General features: G+C 41.3%; 1 protein-coding gene across 2 annotated transcripts in view; it reads right to left on the reverse strand.

Annotated features, from left to right (window-relative positions):
* Positions 1 to 20,918, reverse strand: part of ntm (neurotrimin) — a 419,652-nt gene that overhangs the window by 310,683 nt on the left and 88,051 nt on the right. The window lies entirely within an intron of this gene.

Genomic DNA, 20,918 nt, shown 5'->3' on the forward strand with positions numbered 1-20,918 from the left:
ACAACCAAAACTGTGCAGGGCTGTAGTTATGCTTTATGTCCCGTCATTGCTCTTTCTATTTTTCACTGTTCTGTTTCACAGATATTTGATTTGAAAATGAAAAATATATCAAAATGATTTTTTTATAAAGATTTCATTTAAATGATGAATGCCACTGAACATATAGCTACTGTATACTGAGCACACACTGAGGACGTGGGGAGGTAGAGAGACGATGATGAGGACGTCCAGGACGGTTCTTCCCCTCAGGGACAGAGAGGGGCAGCGGGCTGCAGCAGCTCAGGCCCCCGCTGCTGACCCGGAGGACGCTGCATCCAGGCCGGACTCAGTTATAGTTTAACCCGCTGACACAGTGAAGGTCATTCATCTATAAAATAATGAGGCGGTTGTTGTGAGCGGATGACAGGCTGGTGAACTGCAGTCAGGATGAGACACTGCTGCTCACACATCACAGAAACTATCACACAGAAGCTCAGCGACTTAAATTAAAATACCTGAAGAAACTGTGACGGAGGAAGTTATGAAAAAGCATGGCGGCGTCTTAGTGAATCCAGTTATGCGGCGAATATATCGATTAAAAACAATTACATTCCTGAAAAAAAGTACAAGAAGTGACGAATAAATGCGAAAAAAATAATCACAAAATCAATGAACTTGGTTTGTGTAGAAGAAAACTCTCCTTTGTGCCGTTTATTCACTTTTCACACTAACTTGTTCTCGTCCTGACGACGCTAGCAGTAACCTAGCAACCATGCTCGTTCCCGAGACACAGCACGACCGCGGATAGAGTGCGCGTACACAGTGGTGACGTCACTCAGAGAAAAAAGACTTTTCTGAGCTTTGAAAAACTTTTACACAGATTAAAACCCCATGGCTTAAAAATATACATTAGAAAGATTGATATTTGGCTGTGTGCACAGCTGGAGGTGCCCTGTTAACAGTTTTACAGGCCTCTCTTTTACTATTGCGGTCTATGGGAAAAATGCTTTTTGGGCCGCAGGGGATTTTTCGCTGCAATACCACGAGTGGCCACTGGGAAAAATTGGCTGCAAGGCTGAGCGGCGGCGCCGTATCCAGGTCTTATAATACATCCATGATCCAGGTCTTATGTCTATCTAACTATCACACAGAAGCTCAGTGACTTAACCGCCTTATTATTTTATAGATTATTTAATGACCTTCACTGTGTCAGCGGGTTCAAACTGATAACTGACTCCGGCCTGTAACCCGGTTATCGTTCTTACACTGTATGGAATCGATTCGTATCGAATCGGTCTGTAATAAAAGGATATCGTTTTTGAATCGAATCGTAACCTGTGTATCTAGATTCATATCGAATCGTTTATCACAGAGAGATGTGCAACCCTACTGGCCATAAAGAACGATGGATGGATTATTTAGGTTTTTTCTTAATCAAATGTCAAACCTCAACCTAAATCTTGACCTTTAATAAAATACACACATAAACACTCTCGGGGCATTAAACCTAAATCCGCTGCTCAGCTCCACTGGAGAGTTTTTGAGGGTTAAATGCTTCGAGGCTCTTACTGACTCATTTTTTCCACCTACATTTTCCTGACTCATAATGTAAAGCTTCAATTATTCATGTAGCATGAATGTTGTATGCCTTGTAAAACTGCATCTGCTGACCTGCTTAGTGCCGACAGTAGAAGCCTTGTCTTGTACTGGAAAACTCCCAGTAGTATATGTGTGTAACTAGGGCTGCACATATAGTGATGACGACTATCCATCCCTCAGGACGACTCCCCTCAAATGTGTGTGTGTAAAAATTCATGATCTGATCAACTAGAATATGTAGAAACAAAATGTATTGATTTTATTATTTCTGTGCAAACTAAAGGAAACAAGGGAGCAAGGGACAAATTATGAAAAAGTGGTTATGACGTCTGCTTTGCTCTGCAAAAACTGATCAGAAAACTTTTTTTTAATATGCATGCAAGGCGCAGCTGATTTGACACTGATGTTTCTCATAGCTGGAGTAATGGTGGTGGAGGGGAGAGGTAAGTGGGCGCGGGTCTGCAGTCACCTCCTGGGCACAGGGTCCATAATGCCTTGCTACCGGCCTGTGTAGAAGTGCAAAGTGTTGCAATATTGAAAAGAGTCTGGTCTGAAATACTATTCTACTCAGCATTCCCTGGATAAATAAAGGCTGAAAAAGAAATTGCTGTATGCATTTATTTGCTGCTCTCTCGGGGCTAGATGTAATGGGAAGCAATAAAGCTCTCATTCATTCATTTATCACTGGTGGGGAGATTGACCTCACTGCTTTACACCGAGGCCACCGGGGTGCAGACCGAGTCGAATGGAAGCAGCATTGCAGATTTCACTCATGACTAAAAGGTTTTTTTGGTTTTGCATTTAGTCGAACTGAGACATTTGAACACCTGTTCCAATTTCTGTGTTTTTTTCTAGAAGCACCTGTGAAATACACGATTTCTAATCTCTGCTAAGAAGAAAATAATGGTTTGTACAGAGAAGTTCTGCTCAGAGTTTTTGTTTTCTTTTCAGCCTGATGCAACTCACACAGCTCAGTGAAGTCACTCTTCATCAAACCCTCTCAGACAGTGCATTAATAGCACTGTATGTTGTGGGAAGACGTACGAATATGACAAGAATGAAAATATAACCCATCTTTTTCTCCATGCTGCGTTCTGGACAGTGAATTAAGATAATGTCACATCTATAAGACAAATCCCTTCCCCCTCAGTGCTATGGCGTGGCAATTCAATTTGAACTTTCTTTCATGGTGGAAGAATTGAAAGAACATTTTCCTCTCCCTCCAGTGCTGGTCTGAGAGCGCAGCAGCTGTCAAATTGAGATGAAAGTTGAAGGTTTCATTTCCAAATGCTGCAAAATCTACTTTTTAAAAACCATGAAAGGCTACACCTTATGTTCACTGTACTCCACTTCCAACTGTCACCATTCATGTCATTTTATTTGTGTTTTGGTGTTTCATAAACAAAGGTGTTAGTTCAGCGCAACTTTTGGAATTTTTGATGACCTAAAAAACTGACTAAGGGTGTGTTTGTGTGTGTGTGTGTGTGCGCGCTCCTCTGCCTGCATGTGTGTCTGAGTACATGTTCGTGTGCTTGTGAGTGTGTTGCCATCATTGCACTAAGCAGATTCCCTTTGATCATGTGTGCTAAGGACTTCCAAATTTCCATTGTTTGCAGGCAGGATATCAAAGCTTTCTTAGTGTGGTACAAAGTTTGTTTTAAGGGCGGCCGCTGTGGAATACAGAAATAACTGAGACACAGAGACTCACTATAAACCATAAAAATAACCAGCCAGGAAAAGAAAAACTAATTTCCTTATGTGAAGTGATGTCTGTCACTAAAAAGGTATGTTTTGTTCTCTCTCTTTGGTCTTGACATTGAGAGGTTAGGGCTCTGGGTAAATTAAATAAGCTTGGTTTATTTCCAGCACGGGCTGATACCATAAATCCAGCTGCAGTGAATTTCCAATGTGTCCTGGAGATTTCATCCTGGATTTGTCAACAGCATGCACAAGAGAGAAAGGCTTCTAGTGGTTTGTGATTCACTCTACTGATACTGATTGGGGTCATTCTGCAAAGAGCGAAGAAAGAACCCAAAGACGACCTGGAGTACTATAATGCCTCGGAGGTGGAACATCATTCGTCAAAACAGGAGCTTTCCTGCATTTTTGTTGTCGTCCATTTAGCCGGTGATGATGTGTTCCTCTCAGACTCCAGTGTCAGCGAGACAGAAAACATGGACTTCCAGCATGCACTCCTTTATCTCCCCTCCAGGCGCTCGATCACTCAGCCACGCCATTTGATTGGGTGTTTGTTCGACAGAACCGGTGAGTGTGTGCATGTGTTCACATGACATTGTAGCATGTGCATCAGCCAGTGCTCGATCTCATTTGGCATGATGTGCAGCAACCTAATCTCCTTCTTAACACCCTTGCAGTGTGATGGCAACCCCTCCCGCCACCACTTTAAACCTAGATAAGTGTATCAGCACAGCCAGGAGGATGAATCCCCAGCCTGCCAAGAACACAGGCTTGCCTTTCTCATCAATCAATTTGACAAGGCCAGCCACAGAGCAGAGCCTTCCGGCAACCTGCCCCTCCCTTCCCTCGCCACCCCTTCAGCCCCCCACATCCCACTCCGCCCTCCTCGGATCCATTTCTGAAAATACTGCACCACCAAACTGTAGCAGAACAAATGTAGTGAAGGAGAAGGAAAACAGGAAGGACGAATGGAAAAAGACACGCAGAGGTCCATGAGCGAGCATTTACACGGCTTTCATAAAGTGGGTGTCAGTGACCTCACAGAGCTGGAAGAGAGGAGAAGGTTAAAGCCTGGAGGAGACATGAAAAATGGGGGCCGTGAATGGAACCACAGTCAACACTGTTGCATGCTGGGGAGGGATGAGGCGCAGAGTGAGCCTCTCAGCTTGTGAAGCGTGCTGTCGCAGGGTGCTGTTTCCATGTCTGACAGAACGGGATGGGATGGGAGCGAGGATGTGGTGTGTGTGGTGACAGAGAGGCAGACAACCCAAACTGAGAGTGATAACAAGACATGTTGACAAGAGCGGCACACAGGCACACTGTATCTGATACTCTGCTTCACCCCTTTGAGGAGGAGCGAGGATTTTTCTGGCCGGGTGCTGGGATTCTATCAGAAACACTGTGATATTTACTCAAGTAAAGACATCACAGATATGTGTGCCTATGGATAGATATGAATCCAGGATGAAACTGGTATCAGATTGCATTAGATCTGCTGTATCTATTTTGACTGCTACAGGAGTAGAGCTAGTAAAACTCTAGGGGTATGTGTTATGAGAGTACACCTGTGTAGCTGTAGACACACACACATACAAACAGAGGAGACTGCTGGCAAGGCTGCGTGCCCTTACACCTTACGTTTCTCCCACACATAATTCAAAGCATATGGCTGCAGTAGCAATATAATGAAGGAGTCACAGTATCAGAGACAGAATGAGCTGTCTGGGAGAAATAGCAGCACAGACCAGCAGGCAACACATAATCTACATGAGAGCAAACATGGTCAGATTCTTGCTGCACAAATGAAGAAGACAGATTACATAAGTTGAAACTGTAATTCATCCGCATACAAGCATGAAAAGACAAACATAAACATACCATCGTATATCTGCACGCCTGCCAAGCGCAGCATTCACTGCCTTGCAGCCCGGCTAATATCATAATCCCCGCACAGGCAAATGGGCACTAATCTGCCAATCACAGCTGCAGCTGCTTGACAGCACAATGCACAGCTAATAATCCTCTGCTAATGTGTTTGTGTATTAATAATTCATTCATTTCTGGGAGCTGCACAGTAATATTTAGTGCAGCCACTGCCTAAACTCTGCATTTCATAGTTGCAAGGTGGCAAAGAGTGGCACAGAGGGACAGGACGGGTCATAAAACACAAATATTGTGTTTTTAAATTGACTTGGAGTCATTTTCAAGAGTGTGCGGACTGTATGTAGAGCTCAAAAGGTCTTATTATGGTCCCCTCTATTACACACTTTTAGCTCTGAGTCAATCAAGGATGTAGGTTTGGTGTCAACATTGGTAGGGACACACATAGGACATTACATTCATAGATACATGCACAGATCAAACAGATCAAAGATTAAAAGAAAGTAAACTTTATTACTTGGTACCAGGAACAAGAGAAAAACATTTTAGAATTTTTTTCATCCAACATAAACACTTTTATATTCAGTGTCCTACCAGTGTCACAGTTCCCCCTTTCCCCTTGAGTTCACTTTTAAAACTGGCTCCACCTTGACCTGCTACAACAATAAAATGCTGCAGATCCAGTGATGCATCCGTATGAACAATCTAACAATGAAAGGCTGCTGAGGTTTGGTAGCTAGCAGGTTTTCATTTTAAATCACTGTGACTTAGTTATTCTTTGGGGCATTTTTTCCCTTTTATTGTAGCTACATGAGAGAGCGAGAAAGATGGGGAGACAGAGAGAGAGAGAGAGTGAGAGAGGAAATGGCATGATCTCACCCCAAACAGTGCAAATGAGTCCACTCAAATATTGGGAGGGACAATTCTGTCCTCCCAAAAGACTGTAGGGACATGTCTCTAACGTCCATATGTAAACCTACGCCCATTGAATTAGTGGGTTCTCACATGGCCAGAAGGAGAATTTGCATGGAACATGGAAGTGATCAGACACAAACGAGTTATATTTATATTTTCTGCAACAAAATTAGAAAGGTAGCTGAAAGTTGAGCTTGTTAGATACAAAAAGCTAATTTTAATAATAATTAACTGAGGAAGATTTTGTCAAGGATGACAAGGATTAGATCACTTCTGAAGCATTTGGTCATGTCCAAACCAGGATGCTGCTGATAACAAATTATGATTCATTTAGTAGCATGTAGAGTATGGAAGCCTGCTGGTCTAGCCTCACTGTTGTAGTGCAGCAGTAGCTGCAGTAGCCTTTGCAGGCTACAGTAACACCACAGAGTGCAGCAAAGGACTGTGATACACCATACACCATCTACATCATGAGGGTACTAGGTCTGACTGGTGGTGTCATAAATGGTATCATTTTTTTACCCTCCCTGCTCAGCTTTTAGTCGCAATTACATCAAATGGTAAATGACAAATGGACAGTACTTGCAGTGATATCGTTTAAAGTAAATACAGTAACACTGCACCTTTAAGTGCTGTGCTCAGTTGTTGACATGGAAAGTGCTGCAAATAGTAACATATGAAAAAAGTCAGTTCTTTCTGTCCCACACAGCTGGATAATCACAGCATGATGGCTTTGAATGCTGCATCGTCGGCTTTGAAGGGTTACAGAAATGGTCGGCGCTTGTCTGATGTCGGAAATGTGTTGGGGGGGTTTCCAAAGCTATCCAACCATCTGACCTGCAGGGGGAGTATTAAGCCCACTTCACAGTACAGTGGTGGTGGAGCTGGCCTGGTTGTCTGAAGCTATTCTGTGTTCAATGTATCAATATCAAAGCTTCAATAAAGCTGAGCACAGGAGCTTCAATCAAACACAAGAACGAAACTCAGGTAACGACTTGGACCGTTTGATGCTGGGGAGATGAATTAGTTGCTTTGACTCCAGCTGCTTCAGTGCATTGTCTGATGTGACTGTACAGTGACCATGGACAAATTACATATGAGACAATGGGCCTCTAGGCAAATACATGTAAAAAAATAAATAAAAAGAAAAAAACCTCACCCATTCAACACAGGAGAAACCCGCATGAATGAGGATACAAAATCAGTACAAATAATGTGATGTGTATTCAGTTGACACTGGAGATAAAGATGGCTGCCTGCCTCCTGTACCAAAGACCCCTGCCACAGCAGATGCACACTGACGCTCCTACAAACACTACAGCACACATATTAGAGGAAACCATCAAAGAGAACCTGAGATTCACTTTCTGTTTTCCAACAGCAAAACGTCTCTGCTGTCAAACTAGTTTAAACTGTTTCAACTGTTTTTATTTCATTGAAGTGTTGCTGTGGCGCTAGTGTACTGTGGAACTGTAATATGGTGGAGAGAATAGAACGTCTGACCAATCAGGCTCCCAGTCTTTCTTCTCATTGGCTGACTGTTTTCTGAGTGATCAAATAAAAATATAGCAGATTTCAGGTACAAACCAAATCCTGCAGGGTTACATGGTGGGTCCAGGTGGGCGGAGCTTGGGGCACGGCTGGCTGAGAGCGGTGACTGCTTTGTTGTGACATCACAAAATTACAGAAGTCCTGACAGCTCGTTTTAAGGGTCAGTTTCTGAACACAGGCTGTGTGCATCTGTGTGCAACTCTGCTTACAAATCACAGAACTATATACAGAGAGGACCAGCAAACATTCAGCATAATAATGTGAGATGGATGGGGAACAATTCCCAATATATAACCAGACAATGTATAACAACAAAATACAAAACAAACAGAAGTATTGTATGTTTCATTCCATTTAACTGTGCATGTTTCGTGACATTAAATTAACTACATTATAAACTATAATTTGAAATAACTGAAGAAATTCACAACAAATCCAAATCATGTTATTAGCACCCATTTAACATGCAGTTATGCTACAGCTGAATATGCTATTGCATGAGACAGGAAAGGGGCAGAGAGAGGGGGAATGACATGCAGGAGAGAGTTGGGCCAGTTGGGAGTTGAACCGGTAACTCGCCTTCTAAGAGCATCAGCTCATGTGGTATGCGCCCTGTCATCCCAGACTGTCCATGATAGTTGATGGAGATTTGATGAAGCAGATGTGGCAGGCACTCAGCCTGAGTTCAAACAACCTAGAATCAATTGAATAGGAAAATCCTGTTTCATTCATGTACAACTAAACTGCTTTCCTTATTGTACTGTAGTGGCAGCATAACTGCTGGATGGATTATGTTCAGAGGCAACATCTTTTTGAATAAAATAAGTTTTGGTTAAGCTCAGGGAAAGATGGTTGGTTTGGTTAAATTTTAAATCAGCAGGTTGTGTCGGAAGCCACTGTGAATGTTTTCTCTAAACCAGATCAGGATCTTTGTCCAACCTGAACCAAGTGTCGTGAGAGTCTGAACAGAACCATCAAACTGTTTGTTAATGCTGGAGTCACTACAGGTGGATACTGTAGTGTCTGTTAGATATTTTGGTGGAGAAACAAACACTCTGTGAACACTTTAGGTAGCATCAATGTACTTGCGACTTGCCAAATACATAAATTAAGAACATATCATGATTATATTAACAGAAAATGTAACAGTCACAATTACATGTTCTATAAAATAGAATCAGAATCAGTTTTATTGCCAAGTATGTTTTCACATACAAGGAATTTTTTCTGGTGATTGGTGCAATTGATCAGCAACAGTGGGGCTCTCTAGCCTTGTTGATGAGGCTAATAGCAGATATTACAAATATGCTTGCTGTGTGTAGTTACAATGTAATTTGTAGGAGATAGGGCTGAATAAAAGTGTCTTAGTTACAATGAATGTTTATAAAAGTCAAATCAAATATTAGTGCAGTGATTAATCCAATAGTGCAGTCATTACTATAATCATATGATTATAGTAATTATCATTCCTCTGTTTCAAAAACATTGTGTTTCAAATACATGGGCCAGACATGGCCATCAAACAGGCCGGGGGTGTGTGTGTGTGTGTATATATATATATATATATATATATATATATATATATAGAATGCAAAAAGAGGAGGTGCTCGAGGAACTACTTGGTGCCAGACTCCCCCGGCCCATTTAATGGCCATGTCTGGCCCATGTATTTGAAACACAATGTTTTTGAAACACAAGAAAATCTTGTAGGATATATATATATATATATATATATATATATATATATATATATTCATTTAAACATATAATCCTCTGTGTATTTTATGACTTGCAAACATTGGAATTTCCCTTTTTAAAGGTAATTTCTCCAGATGATGGGATTCTCTGATGGTTCCCGTCTTACAGAATCGTTTCACATGGAAAAACATAGATTTTTCTTTTCTGCAGTGTATAAACTGTGAAAATGCTCCAGGTGTGGTACCTTGCCCACAGTGCTACAGAATGGATTCAGCTATCACCCATTCTTCTCTCATGTTGTCTTGCACATGATGACTTTGGATGAGTTTAGGCTTTATATAATACCTGCCACAACAAACTTTGAGATTTTTCTTTCCTCCAAGTGTAGAGACACCTTCTGAGCTCTGCTCACCTAAATCCTTAAGCGGTTTGCATTTGGGAAGAGTATTTACATAATTATATTGAGAGACATTAAGCTAGATCAAAAAAGTTGCATGAATTATTGATAATGTGAATTGTGATGTCATTTTTTTTCAGTTAAAAAGAGCTGGGTTTCACAAAGCAACAGCAGTGTTTTCTCTGTACTTTTCATTCTCATGGTTAGTTGTGTGTACGTCCTCACATGTTTCAGAGTAAAAATCACTCCTTCTGCTCAGGTTTGCATCCGTCACTGTGTGGTACTAATGTAAGGGCAATATCCCTGCCAACAGTCATGGAAGCTGCTTATATGGCATGCTGGTAAAATGCAGCGATCATCCATTGTAGCCTGGGAAAGACCACACCATGTCTCTGAATGCACCAGGGCACGTTTGTGAAAAACAGCAGGAAAATATGATGAGTGTTTGAGAGAGTGCCATCTGGGCAGATAACAGTGTATTGTGTTAAACAAGTACTTCGGTGGTGGCTTGAAACCCCAGGTGGATATGTTGACAGTGATTTGGTGAGGTGCCTTCAGGGAGCACCCTTAGCCAGGCGTTTGTGACTATTCAGCACAGCGCTCACACTGCGGCACAACTCTCAACAAGGTGAGGCAAGCAGCTGACAAGCACACTTCTGCTTTTCCATTTCCATCGTTTTCATATAGAGGGGAAATGAACAGACGTCAAGTTGACAAATTGAACAGAGCCAAAGGCGTCTAAGACTGACACAGGGACACACTGAGTTGTCTGTGGTAATTATTTCTTTATGAGATGGATGTCATGTGTTGTGGCCTCTGAATGTGGTTGAGTATCTATACAAACCAACTTTTCACAGAGATTGAATCATCTAGTTTGTATGCAGAGACTTGGCAAGAAAGAAAAGGGACAAAAGGCAGCCAGGAGGCTGCTGTCCAGGAAAGCTACTACAAATAAACATCGGCCTTTATGTGTTTTCTGCTACGAAACATAAATGTAAAACCTCTGTGTTTTAAAATCACAAGAGAAAACAGGGAAAAGAGAAAGAGTGGTAGGGGAGACGTACCTCAGGTATATCCATTTTATGGGGAAATGTGAAAATACTTGGCATTCATACACTTGAATCGAAATACTGTCACTTCTAATGACACACTTCACTTCAGCTGATTCATTGTAAAGATCTGATGCCTCGCTACATTTCTGTCAAAGAGGAGAACAAAAAAAAGAAGGACTGCAGATCTCTGAGTCAGTTCTAACCGGCGCAAATGGTAGATTACACAGACACTTCGACCAAATTTAAAGCTGAGCTACTGCAAGTGAATGCAGACAGATGTAGAAATGTGCTTTTAGTTAGAATGAGTGATGGTTGAGGAGGAGGAGGAGGATGTACTGTAGGAGCACAAAAGTGAGGAACACAAAGCGAGAGGCGAAACACCAAAAGAAAGAAAACATGGAGAGAAACTGGCTGATCAATGATGACCTGTGAGCACAGCAGCCTTGATGGAGCCACGCCCACACCACCCTCCACCAGGGGAACTGAATGTAACATGAGGACAGAGGTATGAACAGATGAGTCAGCATATGGCAATGACAGATAGGAGGTGTGTGTGTGTGTGTGTGTGTGTGTGTGTGTGTGTGTGTGTGTGATTGGTGGGTGGGTGGGTGGGGGCAGTTAACTACCCAGACATTGGTGTTGGTGGGCAGTGGGTTGCTCTTTGGCTCACCTTCAAAGGACTCATATCTAAAAATAACCCGGCTAAGAATCACTTTTACACTCATGACTGAAGCATTTAATAAAGAAAGAATGAGTTTGTATTTTAAACTTGATCCAGCAGCTCATTACAAAATGAGACAGATTTCACATCAGAGCATGGCTGCACATACACACACACACACACACACACACACACACACACACACACACACACACACACACAAACACACATTCAAGGTAAAAAGTGTTCACATTTTGATATCAATTACAAATAATGTTAGGCCAGTTAACTACCCAGGCGGTCCTGAAACACAAGACAATATCACTTTGTTGGCAGACAGCAGAACAGGCAGCCTTTTTGATACAGCGCCATGGATTTGCTTTGCTTCGATTGGCTCACAATCAGAGGCTGCAGCAGTGGTCAGAAGGAAAAAAAAGTTAGAACAAGAACAAGACCAGAAGACTCAAGGTCAAAAACTCCAAATCACTGAGGCATTCAAATAATAAAAAAAAAAAAAAAAAGTGGAAATAGGAAAAAAAAGTTACCAGCCCGTGTGGCAGGTGACACTATTGATTTATCTGCCAAAGACACAGTTGGTCGACACTTGGTGAGTGCTGATTTCAGTCCCTGGTGGAGAGTGTGTGGTACGACACTTTCGTACCAAGAGGTAAGCAAGAGGGAAGGCTACAGACCACTGCCCTCTGTCTGCCTTTGGCAGACCCCCCCCCACCCCTCCCCTGCCCCGTACAAACCTCCCACCTCTACTGTTATTTTGCCCAGCAGGGCCTTTAATACTTAATGTCAATGCACTGGCCAGACTCCTGGGAACATTGCAGGCCAGAGAGAGCGTGCACACATGCGCACACACACACACACACACACACACACACACACAAGCTACATCTCTTGCTGAGCAAATGAAGGTGTTCTGGAGCCTCTCTCTCAAATGACAGGTGACAGTGCGATCCAGCTGGGAAGCAGCCTGTGACATTGTCACTTTTGTCCCCAAGCCAAGTGAATGGGATAAAAGGCAGGAGGAGGGGGAAGAACAAGGGGGTTGAGCTACATCCACAGGCTATACATGCCGAGGCTGCTGCGACCAATAGGCCAATGGTAGGTACAAAGATGACAGGCAAGGTTTGCATTTTAAGCTTGTAATTTATTCTGAGCAAAAGATTAAAACTTGAGGTCCCCAGCATGGTCTCAGTGCTCTTTTCTCTCCTGCTGTCCTGTAGAGCAGCAACTTTTCAGATCCTGTAGCAACTGGCCATTAAGAGGCCACTCTGTAACTAAACAGCAACCTCCTGTGCCCTACAGATTGTGTGACTTGTGTTCTGGTCTGATGTGTGGGTCAGAGTTAGATGCAGTATATGCTTCGGGAAGAAAACGCTCACACTACATTACAATACTGAGGGTTTGCAGTCCTTGAGTTAGAAATTACAAGTTGTGTAAAAAGGTCATATTTAGTCCAAGATAATGTTTCATATCTGTCTTTGCATTACAGTTTTTTCGTTTTAGGATAATCAGCTTCAACAATTACCACGACAATTACAGTAACTGTTAATATCAAGATTAAAATGAATTACCATGGAGACATGGAAGATGTCCCAATGAAGATAGGACAGACTTTTTGTCTTTAGCCCCTTTTCCACTTGTCAAAAAACCTGTGGAAATCTACTAACATCAGGCTTTTGTCAACAATGGAAAAGGGTACAATCGGCATTCACTCACAGTACAAAATTACTCTACAGTAGTTACGGGTATTTATCGGTTGTAAACATAACACCTAGGTGAACACGCTAATTTTCACATTTGTCACAGCATTTCCATGCTGTGACATCTCTCAGAGCACAAACACTGTAAACAGACCTGTCACCTGCCCAGCACGGTGCTGTTACACCCGAAACACTGCTGCTATAGTGCACTCGGGGATATAACAGTAAGCACATCCCAATAGTAAGTTTGAAAAACACACAATCACTGATCTAAGTGTCTCTCACAGGGGGTTTTACACCGACAGGAGCACCGACCCTGGGGAGCAAATAACTCCTGAAGAATGTTAGCTGCAGGAAGTGTCATGGAGACATCCCTGGTCACTGTCACACCACTGGGAGATGTTCTGGGATAAGGGGTGAAACATCTGTGACCTTGCAGCTAACAAATCTGGCACCGGTGGAGATGCAGCAAGCCTAGGGCCCAGCAGGAGGAACACACACCTGTATAACTGAATTAATTTTGGTGTAAAAGGGATTAGTCTCTATCTAAATGCAATGCAGTAACATTTGTTGTTGAAAACCTCTCAGATAATTTGCTGCTCTCTTTTGTCATATCTAAATGATAATAGAATATATTTGGGTTCTGGGTTATCTAATAAAACCAACAATCAGGATACATCATCTTGCCTTTGAGGAGTTATAATGGGAATTTAATATAATGGGACATTTAATGGACAAATTGATTAAATGAGAAAAAGACAGATGGCAGATTCATAATGTAACTTAAGTAAGTATAAGTTCTAGCAGCTTATAACTGCTACATGATTTTGATGCATTGTAATTTTACAGTATTCATTTTATTCTTTAAAATCAGGTAATGATTGCTTGTTGTAGAACATCAAAAATATCAACACATGTAATTAAGGTGCAATTCTTTGTCCTGAGATTCTATTTGATCACAACTTCACGTGACCTGCAGTGAGCAGAGAACCCACCCGTGGCACTCACCACCAGGGTGCCCAGCAACAAGAAAGTGAGGCAGAGCCTCATATCCTGATGAGACCAAGCAATACTTGCTTCAGGATAGTAGTAGTAGCTGGTACCTGTATTTTTCTCGCTCTTCTGCTTGATCAACCTGTCAGACTGCTTGCTTTGATCTGGCAACCCCCTGCAGCAGCTAACCAGCCACCCCTGAGTAACACCTTACACCTTAGTTCGTCCCCTTGCTGGGCAGACTGGCTTTAACTGGTTCAGACCATATTTTGATCTGGTGTCACCCCAGGGACACCAGAGAAAAATCTGCTCACCATGCACTCAAGCTCTGCTGGTGCTAAATCTCAAAATGCTCAGCTGTGTTGGACTTAAGTGTTGCCATGAGCAAGAAACAGAGAAACGGCATACACAGTGAAATAAACAATCAAGTGACACAGAAACAATGTATTAGTAGCTCCAAAGGAATTTCAGAATAAAAGGGAATTTCCAAACAGGCACCACATGAGCAAAGATGTGATTATCTGATGAGTGGTGAAAACATGAATCCTATAATCACATCCTCTCCTCAGTTTGATTGTCTGGAGTTTGTCATAATTCCACATTAAAGCTGGTCTGTGTGAACACCTTCCAAAGTCTTATACATTCACATAATCTGCCTGGTACATGTGTCTTCTAGCATCAGACTACACACTAATCTAGCACAGGCCCGGCACCATCACCATCAAGTCACTTGGCAGCAAGGACAAGAACAAGTAGAACTGTTTTCCTAGCTAAGACCCTAGTATGCTAAAGGCACTGACTGTCTATGACGAGCAGACTGGCTCCTTTTCTGGGATGTTATGCCACTCTTCTGCCACTTTCCAATGTGTAACTTCTTAAATAAATAAATAAGTTCCAATCAAGAGAGGATATTTATTCTTAGGTATGTTTCCATTTAAATGTTGTCACTGCATGAACTGTGATTTAACAGCCTACTTGCAGTGACTTACCCGGGGTTTTAACAACTTAATCACCTCAGCACTTAAGTACTAAACCACTAGATCAGATATAGAATAAAACATTTTGACAATGGCCCAACAGAATTTGCCAACAGTTGAGAGCTTTTGGGTGTGGATTCACATTGTTTGACTTTGATGAGTTCAAACAAACATAAGTGAGTCAAACATTTGACACTTGATTCCTTGCTCACACATATACCCATCTCTATTCTGTGTCCATATTGTGTCAGCAAAGAAGTAAAACAACTGGTTAAACTGGAATTACACAGAGCCAAGCTCAACAGTGCTGGTATTCAATGTAGACTGGATTTGGTGCTTGTATATGATGTGGATTGAACTCCAGAATAAATGTATTTTGTAAGATACTAAGATATTCCTGTTAGTTCCCACCCAAGAACATTTTCGAGCAAAATCCTTCAGATTCCCTTTGGGAATTTCCCTTTGGGTCTATCCATCAGATCTTAGGTGATACATGTATCAGACTGATATATTCCTTTGTCTTTTAAGGCTTTGAGTGGGTTAAGAGATAAAAACACCTCATTCAGAACAGGTCAACAGATAAAGACAGCTGATTTATTCCGGACTAAAAGATAAAATCAGCTGATTGAGAAACAGTGAACAGATACAGACAAGTGCAGCAGTTTGGACTTAATACAACAGAATGGCAATTAGTGTGCACAGCCAAGTCTCCTCTTTTAAACCAAAACTGCTCTGTCTATAAATCTTTGCTAATAGTAACATTTAACATCAGGACACCTTTGTCCTTCTGCCAGCACCATTTCATGTTGGGCCAAGATGTATTTCATTAAAGCATCAGTAATGGGACAGCTTCATATTGCCCTCCTAAAACAAGTGCTAACTCTAATTCATTAGATGCGATTGGTGTGAATCCCTGTGGCCTCACATTCCCTCAAGTTATTGTGCACCCTTTTGTACAAATGAGGAACTTTCTTCCCCGTTACTCAGCTTGACCACACGGTGAACTCTAGGAAGAGTCCTGTTACTTATTCCATATCGCAAATTATTGAGCCCACTGTTGAGACAAAGCTTTAAAAATGGTTTTATATGCTTTTTTGTTGAGGTCTACATCTCTGGACTTTTTGTCCTGACATATACTGTACAGACCACAGAACCCGTAGGGCTGGTAGGGCCCTGTCTGCCTTTGAGCATCAAATGTTAAAAAAATTCTGATCAGTAGCAACATGTATCATACACTGTTTCCCTGTGTCCCCACACAGCCTATCAGGAAGCAATAAATTCTGTTATCTAAAAATGTATTGGCTAATTGTGTTATGTGACATGGATGACAACACAACAATGCTGCTCCTTTCACACAGTGAAACCGCACCACCTTTCTTTTTGGTTATGGTTATAGTTCGCTTTTACTGAATTATTATTGGAAAGAGGATGGCTGTCACTCTGGCTGACCATGAGGTCTTTCATTAATCTGCAGAACAAGGCTGATCAAGGTAGCCAGTCTATCTGAGCTTATTGAGCTCCTCCTCTCCAGCTATACACTGTACTAGGGTTGTCACGATACCAGAATTTCAGTAGTCGATACCAATACCTGTGATTTTCCACGATTCTCGATACTAATTTGATACGACAATTAAAAAAAAAATAAACCAGGGTGGCCCAATGGCGGAGTGGTTAGGGCGTGTACCACATGAGCGGATGCTCTCAGCAGGCGAGTGCTGGTTCAACTCCCGACCGGCCCGACTCTTTCCTGCGTGTCATTCCCCCTCTCTCTCTGCCCCTGTCCTGTCAATAAAGGCAAAAAAATGCCCAAAAAATATCTTTTAAAAAAAAAAAAAAAACAGAACCCATGTACTTTTAAATTCACTAATTTATTGAAAACTGCTTTAAACTGTCAAGTATTTAACACCACTATAAAAACAAGCAATACTGTGCTTTATGGTAATAAATAACGACAATATTCAACTATTTACATTCAAAAAAGAACAGCAGTGACATGGAGCCTTCAAGTACATAAAACAAACAATATTCTTCTTCTTATAAATATGCAGATAAATAACTAAACAACAGTGGTGTGGAGCCTGATCTCACATAACTAAAACCTCTAACACCAGCCACTGTTTGCATGTCGGCTTGTTTGTGTCTAGAATTGCTCCGTATTCATCCGCCTCCGATGCAAAATATTTCCACTCGCGACTCTTCGTACCTGTTTTGTCAACGAGCCGACGTGTTGTGCTTCCACTCCCACTTGCTGAAGTCATTGTTATTGTCTCAGGTTTTCTTCTTCAGTGCCGCTGACTGCTCTGTGCTGCTCACACGCGGACACTGCCCCCGTCACTTCCGCCAAGAATCGACACGGCTCGCCGAGGGAAAAGTTGAATATTCGGTTCTGACGGTACCAGAAAAAGCAGGTATCGATGTATTGTTTGCGTGTTGGTATCGAATTGGTACCGGAAGTACCTACTTATTGGTACCTACACGCTGCAGTGATATGACTAAGTCCTACCAACGAGGTGACACAGATTTTCTCTTGGTTCAACTGCCTTGGTATACTTGGACTATTAAAGGATTGGGGTTGAGGTTAAACAAAACTAATGAACATAAAATGCTAGTTGAAGAGATAACCTTCATCATTTATGGGTCAGGGCATGGGCCTTGGTTGGCAATGATTCGAAGAGCAGCAATCTTTACAAGTTACTGGAACTACTCTATATTACCATTTTTGCTTTCACACCACAAAAGGCTTCCTGGAGCTGCTCTCCTTCTATGGAGATATCCTAACCTGGTACTAAGAGATCAAGCAGTCTTAATCATGCTAATGAAATTATATTATGTTTCATTTGAGGTAGAAAATCATCAATATGCCTCCCCAAAGGGACTGGGCTCCAGATAACACACCGGTTGATTATTTAGATAATCCTTGCACATGTCTCAGGAGAAAAGAAAGATCTTTCAAGAGGTAATAGAATATGGAGCGAACGGCCGAGCAATACCACTGAGATTTAACAATGAAGAAGAGATAAGGGGCTTTATTTGTGAGACTGTCTGAGTTGAACGCCCAGAAGAATATGAAAAACAAGACTAGATTATCAAGAAAGTAATGAGTCTAAAAAAGAAATCGCAATGTTTTGTTTTGTCATTTTATTATTCCATTTATTTTTTGTTTGCTTGTATGAAGCCGTCCTACTGAGATCACTGAGATCCACACTGAATCATCATATACAGTATGTCTCTGCCAGAAGTTATAAAAGTTTGAGCACACGAGAGGAAAAAGTAAAAAAAAAAAGGAAATTAAAAAATTATATAAAAAATAACATAAAAAATACCCATGTCTCACACCCACACACACACACACACACACAAACACATATATAAGACGGCAGGCAGCATCTCCTGTGGTTAAGTTAGATAAATCCTTTTCATCTTTTATTTATTATTTGTTTTCAGTCAAAGGCCTGTCATTTCACACTGAGTTTTAATCACTTTATCATCATAATAAAAAAAAGCACTGCCTCCAGACTCCAAAGAATGTTAAAATATGTGAAAAAAATAGATTAATGTATACACTGCATCCTGTATTTGTCTGCTGACTATTAAACTGGTTCACTCTCAAAACCAGTCTCCCTCCAACAGTGTTTACAAGTATGTATGTACAGAGGGTTTTTTAACTACATACAGTATGTGGTATGTGTGTCTCCCCTGGTGCAGGGTCACAGTCTTGTTAATGAGTGGATGCCTACCACAGAGGCAGTATGGTCCAAAATAATAGGATAACAAAAATAAATAGCACTTATTAATAATAAGATAAAATAAAATAAAGACGTGTTAAAAGACTATGTAAAAAAGGTTATGTTTTGTAGAATAAATCAACAAAAATTCAAAAGCCATAAGTGGCAAATGCTAAATAAAAATAAAAAGAAAAACAAATCCACAAATTCATGGTTTGTGTTCACAGCAGATGCACAATTATAGTAAAAAAATAACACTGAATTGCAGAGTAGATTTGCATTCGGGTTAGATGGGCTGTGAGGCGACTCCTGACAGGTGAGTGGAGTCTACAGCTACTGTGTCGTTGTGAAATGTCAACTCTGCTCTGCCTTTCACAGTCTGAGTGCAGAAACATATGCAGAACCAGACAATAATGTGTGTGTTGGAAGTTTTAAGTGTGTGTTAAGTTTTCTGGCTCATGAATGTTCAGTGTTAAGATTAAGAAAACAACACAAAAAAAAAGAGAATACACACAAGGAAAGTAAAGAAGCCAGCGATGTCTCGCCCAAATGATTCATGACAGTTAGGCTTACCATAGATTATCTGAGGTTGCCTTAGCTTACCTCTACAAAGTTGTATTGTATGCAGAGAGCACTACTACTCACGGCACTAAGACAAACACTCCTCTCTTCTGCATTTTTAAGAGAAAGCCAGAGCTGCAGGTGATACTGAACAAACACCAGCAGCATCAGTATCTGAACTGTTGGGCAGATGTCACAAAAACACAGACAAGTTAAAGGCAGTAAATGTAATCTCTCTCTCTCTCTCTCCTCTGTGTGTATGTGTGTGTGTGTGTGTGTGTGTGTGTTGACTTGCTACATAGTAAGGACCAAAAAAAGTATTTTACTAACAGAGTGAGGACATTTTGGGAAAGTGAGGACATTTTGGCCAGTCCTCACTTTTTGAGACACCTTCAAATCACATGTTGAGGGTTAAGACTTGGTTTTAGAGTTATGGTTAGAATTAGGTTTAGGTTAAGGTTAGGATCAGGGTTAGGGTTAGGCACTCAGTTGTGATGGTTAAGGTTAGGGTAAGGGGCTAGGGAATGCATTATGTCAATGAGTGTTCTCATAAAGATAGAAGTACAAGTAAGTGTGTGTGTGTATGTGTGTGTGTGTGTGTGTGTGTGTGTGTGTGTGTGTGTGTGTGTGTGTGTGTGTGTGTGTGTGTGCGCGCGCATGTACATGTGTGTGTTAGCAAATTAAAATAGTTTGATTGGATTAAAATACTCTGGTCACAAAAACTTGGTTCACTGGTTTGCATTTATTTATGAAGATATTCTGAAGATATCTTGAAGAAAAAAAGAAAAATGTAACCTAAAACAGTGGCGTACCTACTTTTGTCGCCATGGACATGGACTTTGTCCCTCTATAAATGTCACATCACGTCCACTCCTTTCTTTTTCTGTTTGTTTTTATTGAGGACAGTTTGACTTTTTTGTTACTAACAGAATTATGCATAATGTCAGAAATGCTTGCAACAACATGACACATCATTTGTCTGGGTTTGGTCAAAATTTGATCAATACCTTACGTGACAGTGTAACTAGCCCTCAGACGAGCACTAATCCACAGCTCCTGCCCCATCACACCTGTCTAAACAACAGAAAACATCTGAGGAACAATGACAGATTTGTTTTATCAGAGCAGAAACAACTGCAGCAGCAGAAGTGGTCTAAGAAACTCACCTTCAGAATGAGGAGAGGCACTTATTCATTTGCTTTATGAGAAAAGAGCAGGGATGTGATGATGGATTGTTCAATCTGACTATTATACTTTGTTAAAGAAGACTGATGGTACTGGCTGGAGAACGTAAGTGTTTTTGCTTCCCACTTCCCCTACTCCAATAAATGTTGCGAATACCTGGAGGGCTGTTGCTCATAATGACACATTACCTGGTCCAATATTGGCACCACATGGATGCCATTTCAATTTCTCTCTGTGATCACCTGACAACCTGTTTTGGGAGTAATCATTTGTTTCCCTTCATCTCTTTGGTCACAATGCTTCCAAGTAGAAGTGGAACTACAAAGTAAAT

The sequence above is a fragment of the Trachinotus anak genome, unplaced genomic scaffold (assembly GCF_046630095.1).
Source record: "Trachinotus anak isolate AG129_WGS33_773 ecotype Australia unplaced genomic scaffold, CSIRO_AGI_Tana_v1 ptg000024l, whole genome shotgun sequence".
In the NCBI taxonomy this organism is placed as follows: Eukaryota; Metazoa; Chordata; class Actinopteri; order Carangiformes; family Carangidae; genus Trachinotus; species Trachinotus anak.